General features: G+C 36.5%; 1 protein-coding gene across 4 annotated transcripts in view; it reads left to right on the top strand.

Moving 5' to 3' along the window:
- TTC23 (tetratricopeptide repeat domain 23) overlaps window positions 1-15846 on the top strand; it is a 101946-nt gene continuing 86100 nt past the window's right edge. For 2 of the 4 annotated variants that reach the window (XM_059371658.1, XM_059371656.1), the window contains exon 1: window positions 1-216. The gene's annotated coding sequence lies outside the window, so the exon portion shown is untranslated. Of the gene's footprint in view, window positions 439-15846 lie in introns of all 4 variants that reach the window. The other 2 variants (XM_059371657.1, XM_059371659.1) reach the window with 2 other exon arrangements.

Genomic DNA, 15846 nt, shown 5'->3' with positions numbered 1-15846 from the left:
TCTTCGCCTGGAGTTTTGTGAGGTACCAAGTTGCTTTACGGGAAAAGGCAACTATAATTTAGTCGGGAACTGCCCTGCTTTAGACTTTTTCATGGTTATTAATTTGTACAAAGAATCACAAGCTGGTACAGCGGGAACCAAACTGGCAAATCAGGCTGCGGAGACAACTGTGTAATTCGCTGGAAAAAGAAACGGAGAACCTCTCCTGCGTACGGGGTAAACTGACAAAGGATTTTACGACACAGAGATTTGAGAGTTAAAGAAACTTTTCCGGTTTTTCGGTAGTTTTAAAGGAATAAGCGTCAAAGGAGAATTTAACATACAGGCACAATCTAAGTGTGACAGGAAGAGGAGTTTTCAGAAAGTGTTTTTAGGGTGAGGTTGGAAGAATGTTGTTTCCAAATAATCAGTGGATTTTTGGATGCTAAAGGGAACAAGGTAATAAGAGTAATTATAGATTATAATATACCCTAAAAAGCTGTGGTGTGTTGTTGTTGCTTTAATACGGATTTAAAGAGACACTTAGTAATATTATTGTAATTTTTCAGTGAAATGGGTATTTTTGTATATTATACCTAGCATAATAGACAATTCATCTATCAGAAAATAGAAAAGAAATTAGAATCAGTTTTGGATCCAAATTTTGTGTATCTTTGTAGATTAGGAAATTCAGAGACAAATCTGCCAATGACTGAGGAAAACATAATATTGTTATAGGAAGCAGAACCAGTAGGTAATTAACGTTAAGGATGAATTCTCAAAAAAGAAATCCAATATTTATATTTTCAAAATGAGATTTTCATTAAAACTAAAATATGAAAGTTCAGGAAAATCTTAATAAACAAGAATAACTTATATTTGAAATAGCAACTTAATACCTTTTTTAGGATTCAGTCCAATATGTAATTCCAAAACACAGCATCTTAAAGAATCTTTAGGTAGTAATTCAACTAACAAATATACTTAGCGGTACATCTATATCTCTACAGGGCATAACTTATAGTAGATACGCAGTAAGTATTTCTTGAATGGCTTCTGTTATATGGGGATATGAAATAATAAAATTAAGTCCCTCCAGAAGCTCATGCTCTAGCTGGGAAAATGAGGCTCAAAACATTTAAGTCAAAAGCTCTGGATGCATAGATGCTATTGTAGACCACAAGCACTTCAAGAGTGCAGATCAGAGTGAGCTAAAATAATCAGGGGAGAGCTTCACAGTGAGCTTACAAACCAATTCAGTCCGAGCAATAGTCAAAATTTCAGTAGATCAAAAAGAAGGGAAGTGGCATCCCAGGGAGTAGATGAGCTCTTAGCAAATATGTGTAAGCCTAAAGAATAATTACCTCAGGCTGCAGCACAGGGTTCATTTGGAGATTTTGTTTTTTTATTTGTTTAAAAAAAAAAAAAAAAAGCAAAAAGGACATAAGTTGCATGAAGAGTCAAAATTGCCAGAATTCAAGGGGTTTGGTCATGGGTTTTCAGCAGGAGTGAGACCTAATGAAAATAGTAATGGAAAAATATTAAACTGATCATGTAAATTAAGATGGTTCCAAAATAGAGACCAGAAATGAAAGGATTAAATATTGTAAATAATGGAGTACAGATTGGTAGCAGCCTCCTAAGAGATTTTATCCACGTAACTTCCCTTTCCCATGGTGGACTAACAAACCTTGAGGCATGGCCTTGTATTCTTTTAAAGCATTGAACTTATTTTATTGTTTAGTGATACAAATACAAATTTTACTAGGTGTGGTGTTCGTGGTGGTGCAGGTAATGCAGTAAACATGATTGTTAATCACCTTGGCTCAGTTCTTGCTCCTTTTGCCTCAGGATTTAAGTGTGTTTCTTGGTTCTATTCAATTGAATTGAAGGAATTTCAACACCCCCCCCAAAAAAAGACAAAAACAAAAACAAAACAACCTTATTATTGAAGGACATCATAGGAGGATGGGAGGTGTTCTTACTCGACTGTAGGCTTTCACTTGACCTGTTTCTCTGAGATGAAATTAAATTACATACACGAAGTGGGTTGCCAGCACGTACCAGATTACTTTCCTCAGTGTTGGGCAAACAAAAGTGAATCAAGGATTAGCTATCCCCCCCCCCTCCAAAAAAGCAGAGTTCTTCAGAGACACCAAGCAGGGTGCTTGTCTCCTGCCTCAAACCTTGCTTCAATAGATCCTAAGTTGTTGATCAGTGGTTCTTACTTAGGTGGAGCCAGAAGGGGGAAGCTTTGGTTTTGGCAGAGAACTCTGAGACAGGGTCTCCTGCTGCAGAGGACTGATGTGGTGGGCTGCAGTACTCATCAGATCTACTCAAACATCTCTTTACTCCCCTGTATACCCTAACCATCTTTGCAGTGCAGGGGACATTGGCATTTATTTTTCTTTAGTTTAAAATTTAAAAAAAAAATGCCCTAAGTAACTGAGTTTCAGGTATCTTGTGTATGAGGTGTTTGGAGAGAAAAATCACACCAGGAAGAGTGTTTAATTGTTCCTCCAGTAAACATTTATGAGGCCTAATAGGTGCTAGGCACTAATGCATTGAGCTATCTATTCACAGAACCATATTATTATTTTAGGATTGGTTTTCAAGAGTTGGGAGCCTCTGCCACATTATCTTTGGGAATTGGGGCCGACCTAACTTAGAAAAAACTTGTAGGAGCACTTGGGTGGCCCAGTCAGTTAAGCGCCTGCCTTTGGCTCAGGTCATGATCTCATGGGCTATGGAGTAGAGCCCTGTGTGGGGCTCACTGCTTAGGGTGAAGTCTTCTCCTCCCTCTGTCCCTCCCCTGCTTCTGTTCACTCGCTCGCTCGCTCGCTCTCTCTCTCCCTGTCTCCTGCTCACTCTCTCTCTCTCTCTCAAACGAATAAATAAAATCTTTTAGAAAAATAATAAAATAGATAAAAAATAAATAAAAAGTCTTGTAGTCATAGATATTTAAAAGCCAGTATTACACATAAAACTGCATTGTGGTTTTACCAAAAAACCTAAAAAAACTAAACTAAAAATATTTAGTTTTACACAAAAAAACTAAACAGTTTTTTAAGCTATTTTTAATAGCTTTAGTGAGGTATTCTTTACAGACCATAAAATTCACTCATTTTAAGGATACTACTCAATGATTTTTTTTTAGAAAATTTGCAAAGTTGTGCAAGCATTACCATCTTCAAATTTTAGAAAATTTCCTGCACCCTAAAAAGATTCTTTATGCCCATTTGCAGGCGCTCCCTACTCCTACCCAAACCCAGGCAATCACTATTGAACTTTGTGTCTATAGGTTTACCTTTTCTGGACATTTTAATGTAAATGGGATCATACAATATGTGGTCTTTGCCTCTGGCTTTCACATCGCTTAAAGTTGTTAGAGTTTAAAACTTGTATCAATACTTCATTCCTTTTCACCGCCAAATAATATTCTGTCTTATGTACAATATACCACATTTTGTTTATCCATCCACCAGCTGATGGACATTTGGATTGCTTTTTGTTTCTAGCTATTGTCAATACTGCTTCTACTAGGATGTGTGCGAGGTTTTGTGTGATCAGGTGTTTTTGGTCTCTTGGGTATATATCTAGGCATGGAACTGCTGATTTGTGTGGTAATTCTAGGTATGTTTGACTTTGTGAGGAATTACTCATTCTACAGTGAATATACAATTTTACTTTCCATGAGCGGTGTTTGAGGGGTCCAGTTTTGTTACATCCTTGCTTCTTATTGTCTGTCTCTTGGATTATGGTTGTTCTGGTGGGTGTGAAGTAGTTCTCGTTAGAGTTTTGATTTTCATTTTCCTAATGACTAGTGATTTTGAACATTTCATGAGCTTATTGGTCATTCACATTATCTTCTCGGGTAAATTGTCTTTTCAAATCTTTTGCCTATTGTTTACCTGGGTTTTTTGTCTTATTATTGAATTGTATTTGTTACATATTTTGAATTAAAGTCCCTTGATCAAATATGTGCTATATCCACAAATATTTGCAAATGTGTGCTCCTATTTTGAGTTGTCTTTTGACTTTTGTGATGGTGTCTTTTTTTTTTTTTTTGAAGATTTTATTTATTTATTTGACAGATAGAGATCACAGGTAGGCAGAGAAGCAGGCAGAGAGAGAGAGGAGGAAACAGGCTCCCTGCTGAGCAGAGAGTCCGATGCGGGGCTGGATCCCAGGACCCTGGGATCATGACCTGAGCCGAAGGGAGAGGCTTTAACCCACTGAGCCACCCAGGTGCCCCTGTGATGGTGTCTTTTGAAACAACGAAAGTTTTTAATTTTGATAAAGTCCAATTTATCTTTTTCTCTCATCAGTTGTGCCTTTGGTATTGTACATAAGAAATCTTCGTCTAACCCAAGCTCATACATAGCCCTTTGCTTCCTAAGACCTTTAGAGTTTTAGCTCTTACTTTTAAGTCTTTGATCCAATTGGAGTTCATTTTTGCATATGGTGTGAAGTAGGGTCCCAACTTTGTTATTTTGCTTGCACCTTTCCAGTGGTTCATACATAATTTGTCAGAAGGACTATTCTTTTCCCATTGCATTACCTGGTACTCTTGTCACCCAGAAAAAAAAAAAAAAAAAAAAAAAAAAAGACCATAAATGTAAAGGCTTTTTTCTGGACTCTCAAACCTCTTCCATTAAGCTGTATGTCTGTCCTTATGCCAGACTACACTGTTTTGATTACTGTAGCTTTGTAGTAAGTTTTGAAAATGGGAAGTGTGAGTCCTCCAGCTTTGTTCTTTTTCAAGATTGTTTTAACTATTCTAGGTCCTTTAGATTTCCATATAAATTTAAGGTGAAATTCTGAAAAAAAAAAAAAAAGGCAGCTGGGATTTTGATAGGGGTTATATAAAATCTATAGATCAACTTAGGGGGTATTGCAATCTTAATAATATGAAGGCTTCTAATCCATGAACATAATGTGTCTCATTTATTCAGGTCTCCTTTGATTTCTTTCAACAATGTTATATAGTTTTCAGTGTAAAAGTTTTGTACTTCTTTTGTAAAATATATTCCTAAGTATTTTATTCTTTCTGATGCAACTGTGAATGGAAATATTTTCATTTCATTTTCAGATTGATAGATATTCAGTTTTTGTTTATTTTGTATCCTGCAACCTTAATGAAATTGTTTAACAGTTTTAGTAGGATTTTGCTGTTGTTTTCATTTTGTTTTGGGATGTGTGTGTGTGTATGTGTGTATGTATGGTGTCTTCCTTAAAATTTTCTACATATAGGATCATGCCACCCAGTAATAATATTTTATTTCTTCCTTTCTAATCTGCATGCCTTTATTTCTTTACCTTGCTTTAGTGCAGTGATCAGAATATCCATTACAGTCTTAAATACAAGTAGAGACGGCAAACATCCTTGCCTTGTTTCCAGTCTTAAAAGAGAAGCACTCAAATCTCACAACAAACTGAGGGTTGCCGGGGGGGGGGGGTTTGGGAGAAGGGGGGGGGATTATGGACATTGGGGAGGGTATGTGATTTGGTGAGTGCTGTGAAGTGTGTAAACCTGGTGATTCACAGACCTGTACCCCTGGGGATAAAAATATATGTTTATAAAAAATAAAAAATTAAAAAAAAAAAAAAAAAAAAAAAAGAGAAGCACTCAAATATTCACCATTAAGTGTGATGTTAGCATGAAGTTTTTAAGAAGTTTTTATTAGCCCTTTATCAGATTAAGGAAGTTTTTTCATTAAGTAGGTTTTGGATTTTGCCAAATGTTTTTTCTGCATTTATTAAAATGATTATGCAATTTTGCCCTCTCTTCTAGTAATACAGTGTATTGCATTAATGATTTCAGATGTTAAACTGATTTTACATTCATGGGATAAATCCTCCTTGGTCATAATGTATAATCCCTTTGTTATGTTGCTAGATTTGGTTTTCTAATATTTTGTAGCGGACTTTTTGTGTTTATAATCTTAAGGATATTGGTTTATTGTTTTATTACGTCTTTGTCCAGCTTTGCTGTCAAGATCATACTGGCCTCCCAGAATGAGTTGAAAGGGATTCCCTCCTCTATTTTGGGATAGAATTTGTAAAAGATTCATATTTCTTCTTTAAAGGTTTAGTAGGATTTACCACTGAAGCCATCTTGGCCTGGGCTTAGCTTTATGTAAATATTTTATATTAAACTATTTACTTGTTGTAGTTCTATTCAGATATTTTTATTTCCTTTTAATTCGGTTTTGGTATTTTGTATCCTTCTAGGATGTTTTTCCATCTCATGGCTTTTTGATGCCTCAGCTTACATATGGGCAAAGTTGCTTTTTAACAAGTACACTCTCATACAGTCATAATGGTTGTTATTTCCCAGGAGCCACTGACCTGGGGGTCCTGCCCCTCCCTCAAGCTTCCCTACATCCCCCAACAAGTCAGCACCTAATGGTTAACATCTGTAACAGCAGGGGAACTTCTGATCCTAGATCCAGCATAGTTGCCATCTAGATAGACTGGTTGGTCCTCCTCCTACACCAGTTATTAAATTTTTGAACATCACCTCTTGGAAACGGAAGACTGAGACCCCACTTCAGACTTGTTCCTCCTATTTTGATCTGAGACTGACATGTGCTTCAGCACTCCACTGGACAGGTCTGGCAGAATTCATCAATTGATTGGATATGTCTTACTGACAGTTGTGGGCACTGATAGAGAGGCCTGGGAAGCTTTCCCCCAGGCTGGCAGGGAGAGGGTACTGTGTGGGGCCTGGGCTGATTTCTAATGAAAATTTAACCCCCAGCTATGGCTATTACAAAGAAAAGAAAAGTAGCTGATGATAAACATGTAGCTCCAAGTAAGTGAAAGGAAGACTATGTCTATGCTAACATGTTATTATAAGATCCAATACACATTGAAAGTGACACATATTTAAAAGCAAGGTCATGGATTCAAACATTTCCAGAAGCCAGGCAGGGGAATGTGATTCATTTAATCAGCTCAGAGATGCACCTTTTGGTGTTTAAACATCTCTGAAATTGGAATGCATGTTACAGCTTATGGCGAATCTTTGTGTAATAGCAGTGTGTTGTTCTATTCTTATTGGTTATAAAAGACTGGTATATCTGATAATCCTATAAAAGTGATGGTAATTTAGGTTAGATTAAATTTAGGAAATGAGTGCCAAGGGGCATGGGCTGGGAAAACCACATCCCTTTATGTCATCCTCTCACTTTGAAAGGAGAGGCGTGGATCCTTAAAATAAGAAAAAGGCAACACAGGAGCAAGAACAGGTGGCAACTTTGTTGCCTCCCTGTCCCGGAGCTATAGGGAGTGATAGCAGCTGACACCTTGCTGCCAAGGCTCCTGCCATTCCCCTCTCGCTGATGTTGCCTGAGATGACATAGGCCCAGTGTGGAAGGTGTTCTGAGTTTTCCTAGGAAGCCAGAAATCCCAAACGCTAGATCTTAACACGTATGTGAAAACTTCTAATTTTAAAATAATGGCTTAATTTTTTTTTTTCACTTTCACTCTCTGGCTGAAAATTAAAGACAAAAAAAGTATGTGCAAAGTAGAACCAGCCTGTGAGTACTTGAATTATAACTGTTGCTTTAAGGATTTAATATTAGAGGCAATGTGAGAAAAACCACTTTTTAGATTTAAGCCAAAAAAGAAAGAAAAATCAGCTCAATTTCAAAGTTTAGCACTAGGTTCAAGGCCCAGAATAGCAAATATTACAGAACGTATTACTTACGTAGCTTCTAAAATTTCCTCTCTGCCTCCCCTCAGTAGAAGATAAAGTGTGGTTAAATCTGTCAAAGGTGTTACTTTTCCTGGTTATAAAAGCATATGATTAGTTTTTAAAATGCAGGCTTAGGTTTCCAAAGCAAGAGTATTTGCCTCCCAGTGCTTAAGATGGGTCAGTGAAAGTCGGGACGATGTGGTGGGAAACCACCAAATTATTAGAAGACCCGGGTCCTGATTCTGCCTGTGTGTCATTGGACAAGTCATTTGTTTTTTGTCAGCTTCATTGTCCTCAGTTATCAAAAAAGGGATAATCATAACTTCCTCCGTATCTCCCATGGCTGTGGTAAGGGCCACAGAAGATAAAATATGGGAAAGCATAAAGTGTTACGTAATCATCAGTTGTGATGGTATTTTTGGTATTGCCCAAATCACATGAGTAGCTGGACCAACACACAGACTTGAATCTCAGATTCCCCCTCCCAATCTCCTGCTCTTTTTGTAGACCACACCACTTACTGAAATGATCAAATCATCAACCAGTGGGATGAATAGATGAAAAGGCTTAAGTCAAGAGCTTGTTAGAAAAAAAGCCAGCCATTATCTTGGCATCCAAGATAGCATAGAGTCTCTGTACAGCGGGGTTTCAGCAAAGCTTAGACGTTGAACCTATGGCTTGGTCTTTCATGTTTTTGAAGGGCTACCCAGGAATGAGTTTTGATGGGACTGATGGACTGAGTTTTGCTTTCTCACACACTGGCCTTCAGCTAGTTTCTTTCCTCTCTCATGTTTTCAGTCTCTGTTATTTCATGAAGGAGAGAAAAGCTCCCACTTTCTTCCATCTTGGTGAAACTGTAAAGCTCTCTTTGGATTATGAAGGAGTGGCCACACTTTACCTTGATAACTATGTCCAGTCTAATCTCTTCAACACTCACCTCTAGCCATCTCAAATCCCATTTGTATGTAGACATGGAATAAGTCACTAATCTTTTTAAAAAGGAAAGGAAAAAATGTGACCTTTAAAAAGATGTCACTCAGAACTAGTGGTATATTCTTAACTTCTTTTTTGTTTTTTAAATTTTTTAAGTAGGTTCTACACCCAACATGGGGCTTGAACTCATGACCCTGAGATCAAGTGTCACATACTCTACTGACTGAGCCAACCAGGTGACCCAGCATATTTCTAACTTCTAAGTTGGAGATTCTTATATAAATTTTCTCCCACAGCCTCAAATTCAATCTGGCTGAAAGCAAATTGATTATCTTATCAAAATGACCATTTTCCTTTACTGACTACTTCTGTCCATGACATCACAGTGTTTTAGGGATCAGTAAACTTTTTCTGTAAAGGGCGAGACAGTATGTCTCTCTTTAGGCTTTGAGAACGATAAGGTTTCTGTCACAGATACTCATCTCACCTGTTGTAGTACAAAAGTGGCTGTAGATAATATATAAATTATTGTGTTGTGTTCCAATAAAGCTTTATTTATAAAAACAAACAGTGGACAGCACTTGGCCCATGCCACAGTGTGCCAAAGCCTATCTAGAGTTCCTGGATGAAAATGTCAGAGTCAGTCTTGACTTCCTCCCTTCTTTAATTTTTACATCGAAGCAGTTCTCAAGCTGTCATAATTATTTCTTTCAGTAATTCTTCTTATCCTTCCCTTCAGTTCCCTTCTCACTTCCACTGTGCCCCTGAATTCATTCTGTGCAATATTCAGTGATTCGTTTGACTGGTGGTAAGAGTTGGCTACAGAACCATACCCACTTACTGAAGAGGGTACCAGAATTTCTAGGGAGAAGTTTTAAGAAGGATATAGAATATTCTAATTTTACTTTTAGAGAAAATGCCTACTTTGTCAGAATATAAACTATAGAAAGTAAAACCTGATAAAATCTTTTTAGATGGTAGGTCATGGTTAAAAATGGTTGTCAGACATTGCTCAAATTTAGAATTTCCCAAGATTATGCAGTGTTTACAATTGGTGATGCGTAATGTGATATTAGGTGGAACACAGACCAACTTTTAAAATATTAATACTTATGTTTTTATTTTACACTTGATCTTAGCCAAAAGGCCGAGAAGCAATCTTGTGTTTTTATTTTAATGTGTATCGGAGAAAATACGACATCAAACCCATAATATCACTGATTATTTATTAGGGTAAAGCCGAAGTAATATTTAGGTTTTTAAAAAGTTAGTCTTAAGGAAAAAGTTAATATTGTAGGCACAATACAGATACGCTAACAGTTATCAAGATGGTAGGAGACCATCTAAAGTTTGAAAATCAGTGGCCACTTTGCTTCCTGTGGTGCCCATTACATTCGGCTATCAATTAACAGATCAGTCTCAGCATTTTCATTTCTCTTTCTTGAAAAAACCTTCAGGGGCTCATCACTATCTGCCAAATAAAGTCAATCAAACTCTTAGCCTAAAATCGATGTCTTCTAAACCTGGCTCCAGCCTTCCAGGTCTCCTCTATCTCCTTGCTTCCCAAACTGGGCTCAAAAAGCACCAGTTGCGGGGTGCCTGGGTGGCTCAGCGGGTTAAAGCCTCTGCTTTCTGCTCAGGTCATGATCTCAGGGTCCTGGGATCGAGCCCCACATCAGGCTTTCTGCTCAGCAGGGAGCCTGCTTCCCTCTCTCTCTCTCTGCCTGCCTCTCTGCCTATTTGTGATCTCTCTCTCTCTGTCAAATAAATAAATAAAATCTTTAAAAAAAAAAAAAAAAAGTAGGGCTCAGTGGGTTAAAGCCTGTGCCTTCGACTCAGGTCATGATCTCAGGCTCCTGGGATGGAGCCCCATATTGGGGCTTCCTCTGAGGTATATTCACAAGGAATTATATGACATTAAAGCCTTTGAGAAGACTTGAGGTAATAAAACTTGTCCATGTTTATGGTAGAACCCTCCTTTTGTGGAACCAGTGTTTGTGTTTACCAACTTAGTTGATCATCTTTGTCAATAACCCTCTCTTGTAGATGGTGCATTAATGTCTTGTGGGTCTTGTGTACTAGAGGGGTTGGTTTGGAACATGCTGTTCTGTATCCATGTCCCCAACCCCAGATACAAACCAACCACCCACAGCTAGCTAGAGCCCCATTTCACCTTGCTCTTCTGCCTTTGCTAATTATTCACTCTACTTGGGGTGCTTTCTCCTCCCTGTCCTTGTTCTCAAAAGCTTTTCAACCAAGCAACCTGATTTCCCATAACAGTAATGGTTCTTATTTCTGAAGTCTTACCACTATCCACTTTTCCAGCCTTTCTTACTACCCAGTATCAGTAATATGGTAGTTGTGTACCAGATCTTTTTTTTTCCTGCTAGATTTTACATTTCTTAGAGTTACTGTTTTCCACGTAGTGCACTGCTCATAGTAGGAATTCAATAAATATTTAATGAATGAATGACAGTAGGGTGAAATTTGAGATACCTTATCTGTAGTAAATAATAGAACTGGAGTTTGAAGGATCTACATGGGGAGAGAGAAAAATGGGGAAGGATCTCTGAAAGCCTGATTAGATAGATAGATCGATATAGATCCATATCGATCTATACAGATATAGATCTATCTGTAGATCTATAGATCTATCTGTAGATCTATATCTGTATAGATCGATATGGATCTATATCGATCTATATATACCTATGTCTCTATCTATAGACACACACACACACACATGTATTTGGAAACAGCTTTATTAATTTATATACAAGAGTGTACAATCTGATAAATCTTCGCTTATGTATAAAGCCATGAAACTACCACCACAAGATAATAATATCACTATTGCCTCAAAATGTTTCTTCATTTTCAAATGATTCTTCGAGATCTCTACATCCTCCTCCTCCCTGTATCTTCTCCTCAATCCCACTCACCACCAGCCCAGTCCAAGACAACCACTGATCTGCTTTTGGTCATTATGCGTTGGTTTGCATTTTCTGGAATTTCCTATGAAGGGAGCCACATAGTATGCAGTCTCTTCCTTCTGGCTTCTTGTAACTGAACCAATTCATGTTATAACATATCTGTTTCTTTTTATTGCTGAGTATTATTGCAATATATAACTATGCCACAGTTTGCTTATCCATTTACAGACGGATGGACATTTGAGTTGTTTCTGGTGTTTGGCTATAAAAAATAAAACTCCTATGAATATTTGTGCATTTGTTTGTTCTTCCATGAACATATGGTTTCATTTCACATGTTAACATCTAGGAGTTAAATGAATCATGGGCAAGGGGAATGTTTAGCTTATTAAGAAACTGCCACGTTGGGGCGCCTGACTGGCTCAGTCACTAGGACATGAGACTCTTGATCTTGGGGTTGTAAGTTGAGAACCCACATTGGGTGTAGAGATTACTTTAAAAAAAATAAAATCTTTACAAAAAAGAGACTGCCAGGTGTTTTTTTCCAAAGTGATTGTAGCATTTTGCATTCCCACCTATAGTGTGTGCGAGTTAACGTTCCACCTGCTTAAGTATCATCAGTCTTTCCAATCTTAGCCATTCTGATTGGCGCAAGTAATATTTCATTGTGGCTTTCCCTTGTATTTCCCTAATGACTAATGATGTTGAGCATCTTTTCATGTGCCTATTTGTCATTGATATATTTTCTTTGATGATGTGTTAAAATATTTTGCCTGTGTTTGTAGTGAGCTGTTTGTTTTCTCATATTTAAGTTTTGAGAGTCCTTTACGGATTCAAGGTACAAGTCCTTTATTAGCTACATAGTTTGCAAATACTTTCTTGGAGCCTGTGGCTTGTCTTTTCATTCTCTTAACAGTTTCTTTTGAAAAACAAAGTTTTCAATTTTGATGAAGGTCCTATTTGTCACTTTGTTCTTTTTTTAATGATTCTTTTGTATCATATTTAGGAAATCTTGACTTAATCCAGGGTCACAGAGATTTTCATATAGAGATCTATGTTCCATTTTGAGTTCATTCTTGTGTATGGTGTGAGGTAAGGATCAAAGATTTTTGTTTGTTTTGTTTTTATACATAAATATCCAGTTGTTCTTTTTTTTTTTTTGTAATTTCAGAGGTAGAGTTTAGTGATTCATCAGCTGCATATAACCCAGCGCTCATTCCATCAAGTGCCCTCCTTCATGCCCATCACCCAGTTATCCCCACCTCCTCCCATCCTGCTACCCTCAGTTTGTTTCCTATCATTAAGAGTCTCTTATTGTTTGTCTCCCTCTCTGGTTTCGTCTTCTTTTATTTTTCCTTCCCTTCTCCTATGATCCTCTGTTTTGTTTCTTATATTTCACATATGAGTGAGATCATATAATAATTGTCTTTCTCACATTGACTTATTTCACTTAGCATAATACCCCCTGGTTCTATCCACATTGTTGCAAATGGCAAGATTTCAAGTTTTTAATGGCTGGGTAATATTCCATTGTATATAGATACGACATTTATCCATTCATCTGTCCATGGACATCTGGGTTCTTTCCAATATTTAGTTGTTCTAACACCATCTGTTGAACAGACTGTTCTTCCCTGAATTGCCTTAGCAATTTTGTCAGTGATTGGTTGTTTATATATGCTGAGGTCATTTCTCAACTCTCCATTCTGTTTCATTGATCTGTTTGTCTATTTTGACAGCAATACCAAACTGTCTTTCTTGATAGCCTCATCTTATGATGGATCTTGATGAAAAGTCATGTTCATCCTCTAAATGTATTCTTCCTTTACAAAGTCATTTTGGGTGCCTCAAGTCCTTTGCATTTTCATATGAACTTTAGAAAAAGTTTGCCAATTTCTATAAAGCAAAAACCCTTATGGGATGCCTGGGTGGCTCAGTTGGTTGAGCCGCTCCCTTTGGCTTGCCTCATGATCCCAGGGTCCTGGGATTGAGTTCCACTTCAGGCTCCTTGCTCAGTGGGGAGCCTGCTTCTCTCTCTGCCTCTGCCTGCCACTTTGCCAGCTTGTGCTCTCTCTACCTCTCTGTCTCTGACTAAATAAATAAATAAGTAAAATCTTAAAAAAAAAAAAAAACAAGAAAAAAACATTCAGGGACTTAGATCTGAATAGCTTTAAGTCTATCAATAATTTGGGGAAAATTGACATCTTAACAATATTGGGTTTTCCAACCCATGTTACATAGTATATGTTTAAGTCTCCTTTAATATCTCTCAGCTATATTTTGTAGTTTTAATTGTACAAGTCCCATTCCCTTTTTTGGAAGATTTATATCTATTTCATTTTTTAAATTAACATATAACATATTATTTGTTGCAGGGGTACAGGTGTGTGATTCATCAGTCTTACACAATTCACAGCCCTCTTCATATTTTTGATGCTATTGTTCACAGCATCTTATTTTATTTGATTATCCACTGCTAAAATATGTAAATGCAATTTTGATATAGTGTTTTTGTATCTTACAACCTTGTTAAACGTATTTATTCTAGGAGATTTTTTCCTGCATATTCCATCAGATTTTCTACATAGATAAACTGTTTTGCGTAAAGGCAGTTTTACCTCTTCTTTCCAGTTTGGTTCCCTTTTATTTGTTTTTCTTGATTGATTGCACTAGCAGGCACCTTTAGTACCATGTTAAATCAAAATATTGAGAGTGAGCCTCCTTGTTTTGTTTCTGATCTTAGGGAGAGAGCATTCTGTCTTCACTAAAAACTGTAGGTTTTTCTTAGATAGATGCCCTTTATCGGGTTGAGACAGTACAGTTTTATTCCTACTTAGCTAAGTTTTTTTTTATGAGAAATGGATAATAGATATTTGTCAAGTTCTTTTGGGTTGTTCATCAAAATGATCATGCAGTTTTTCTTTTGTAGGTTACTGATATCATGAATTATATTGACTGCTTTGTGAGTGTTAAACCAATTTTGCATTCCTGAGATATACTCTACTTGGTCATGATGAATTTTCTCTTTCACATATTACTAGGTTTAATTTGCTAAATTTTTCTTTTAATTTTTGCATCTACATTCCTGGGGAATATTGATCTGCAATTTTCTTTTCTTATTTCTTCTTGTTTTGGAATTAGGGTCTCATAGAATGAGTTAGGAAATATTCTCTTTTTCAATTTTCTGGATTGTATGAAATTGGTATTATGTCTTCCTTAAATATCTGGTAGAATTCACTAGTGAAACCCTTTAGGCCTGGAGTTGTTTTTCTTTTTTCTTTTCTTTTTTTTTTTTTTTGGAGGGAAAGTTTTAAAAATACAAATTCAGTTTCTTTAATAAATATAGTGCTATTCAGGTATCTGTTTCTTCTTGAGTGAGCTTTAGTATTTTGTGTCTTTAAAAGAATTTGTCTATTCATCTAAGTTGTCAAATGTATTGGCATAAAATTTTCATAACATTCCTGTATTAAACATACAATATTTATAGGCTCTATAGTGGTGCCATCGCTCTCATTCCTGATATTGGTGATTTGTGTCTTCGCTCCTTCTTTTCTGATTAGTCCAGGTAGACATTTAATCAATGTGATTGGTCTCAAAGAACCAAATTTTGGTTTCATTGCTTTTTCTGTCTTGTTTTTTCTATGTTTACTTCATGGATTTGTGAGGCGAGCTTTATTATTTACTTTATGCTTTCCTTCTGTTTACCTTGAACTTACTTTGCTCTTTTTTTCTAGTTGCCAAAGGTAAAAGCTAAGGTCATGATTTGAGAACTTTCTACTTTTCTTATATATGCCTTTAATGTAAAAAATCCTCCATAAGGATTGCTTTAGTGGCATTCCCAAATTCTTATGTGTTGTGTTTATATTCATTCAGTTAAAACTACTTTCAAATTTCTTTTTTGATTTCTTCTTTAAACCATTGTTGAATTTTTTTTTTTTTTTTTTTTTTAAGAAGCATGTTGTTTAGTTTCCAAATACTCGAGCATTTTCCAGGTATCTTTCTGTTATTGACTTAAAATTTAATCCCATTGTAGTCATACAATATATTTTGTGTGTCTTAAATCCTCATAAATTTACTGAAACTTTTTTTATGACCCAGAAGATAACCTGTCTTAGTTAATGTCTATGTGCACTTGAAAAGAGTGTTATTCTACTCTCCTTGAGTAGAGTGTTCTAGTAAATGTCAAATCAAGTTGGTTGATGATGTAGTTCATGTCTTATGTCTCCTTAACTGACTTTCTGCATATTTGGTGTGCCAATTATTAAAAGCAAGGTATTTAAATCTCAGACTGTAATTGAG

This window comes from Mustela nigripes, chromosome 13 (genome assembly GCF_022355385.1).
Source record: "Mustela nigripes isolate SB6536 chromosome 13, MUSNIG.SB6536, whole genome shotgun sequence".
NCBI lineage: Eukaryota > Metazoa > Chordata > Mammalia > Carnivora > Mustelidae > Mustela > Mustela nigripes.
This window is presented reverse-complemented; position numbering and strand designations above follow the sequence as displayed.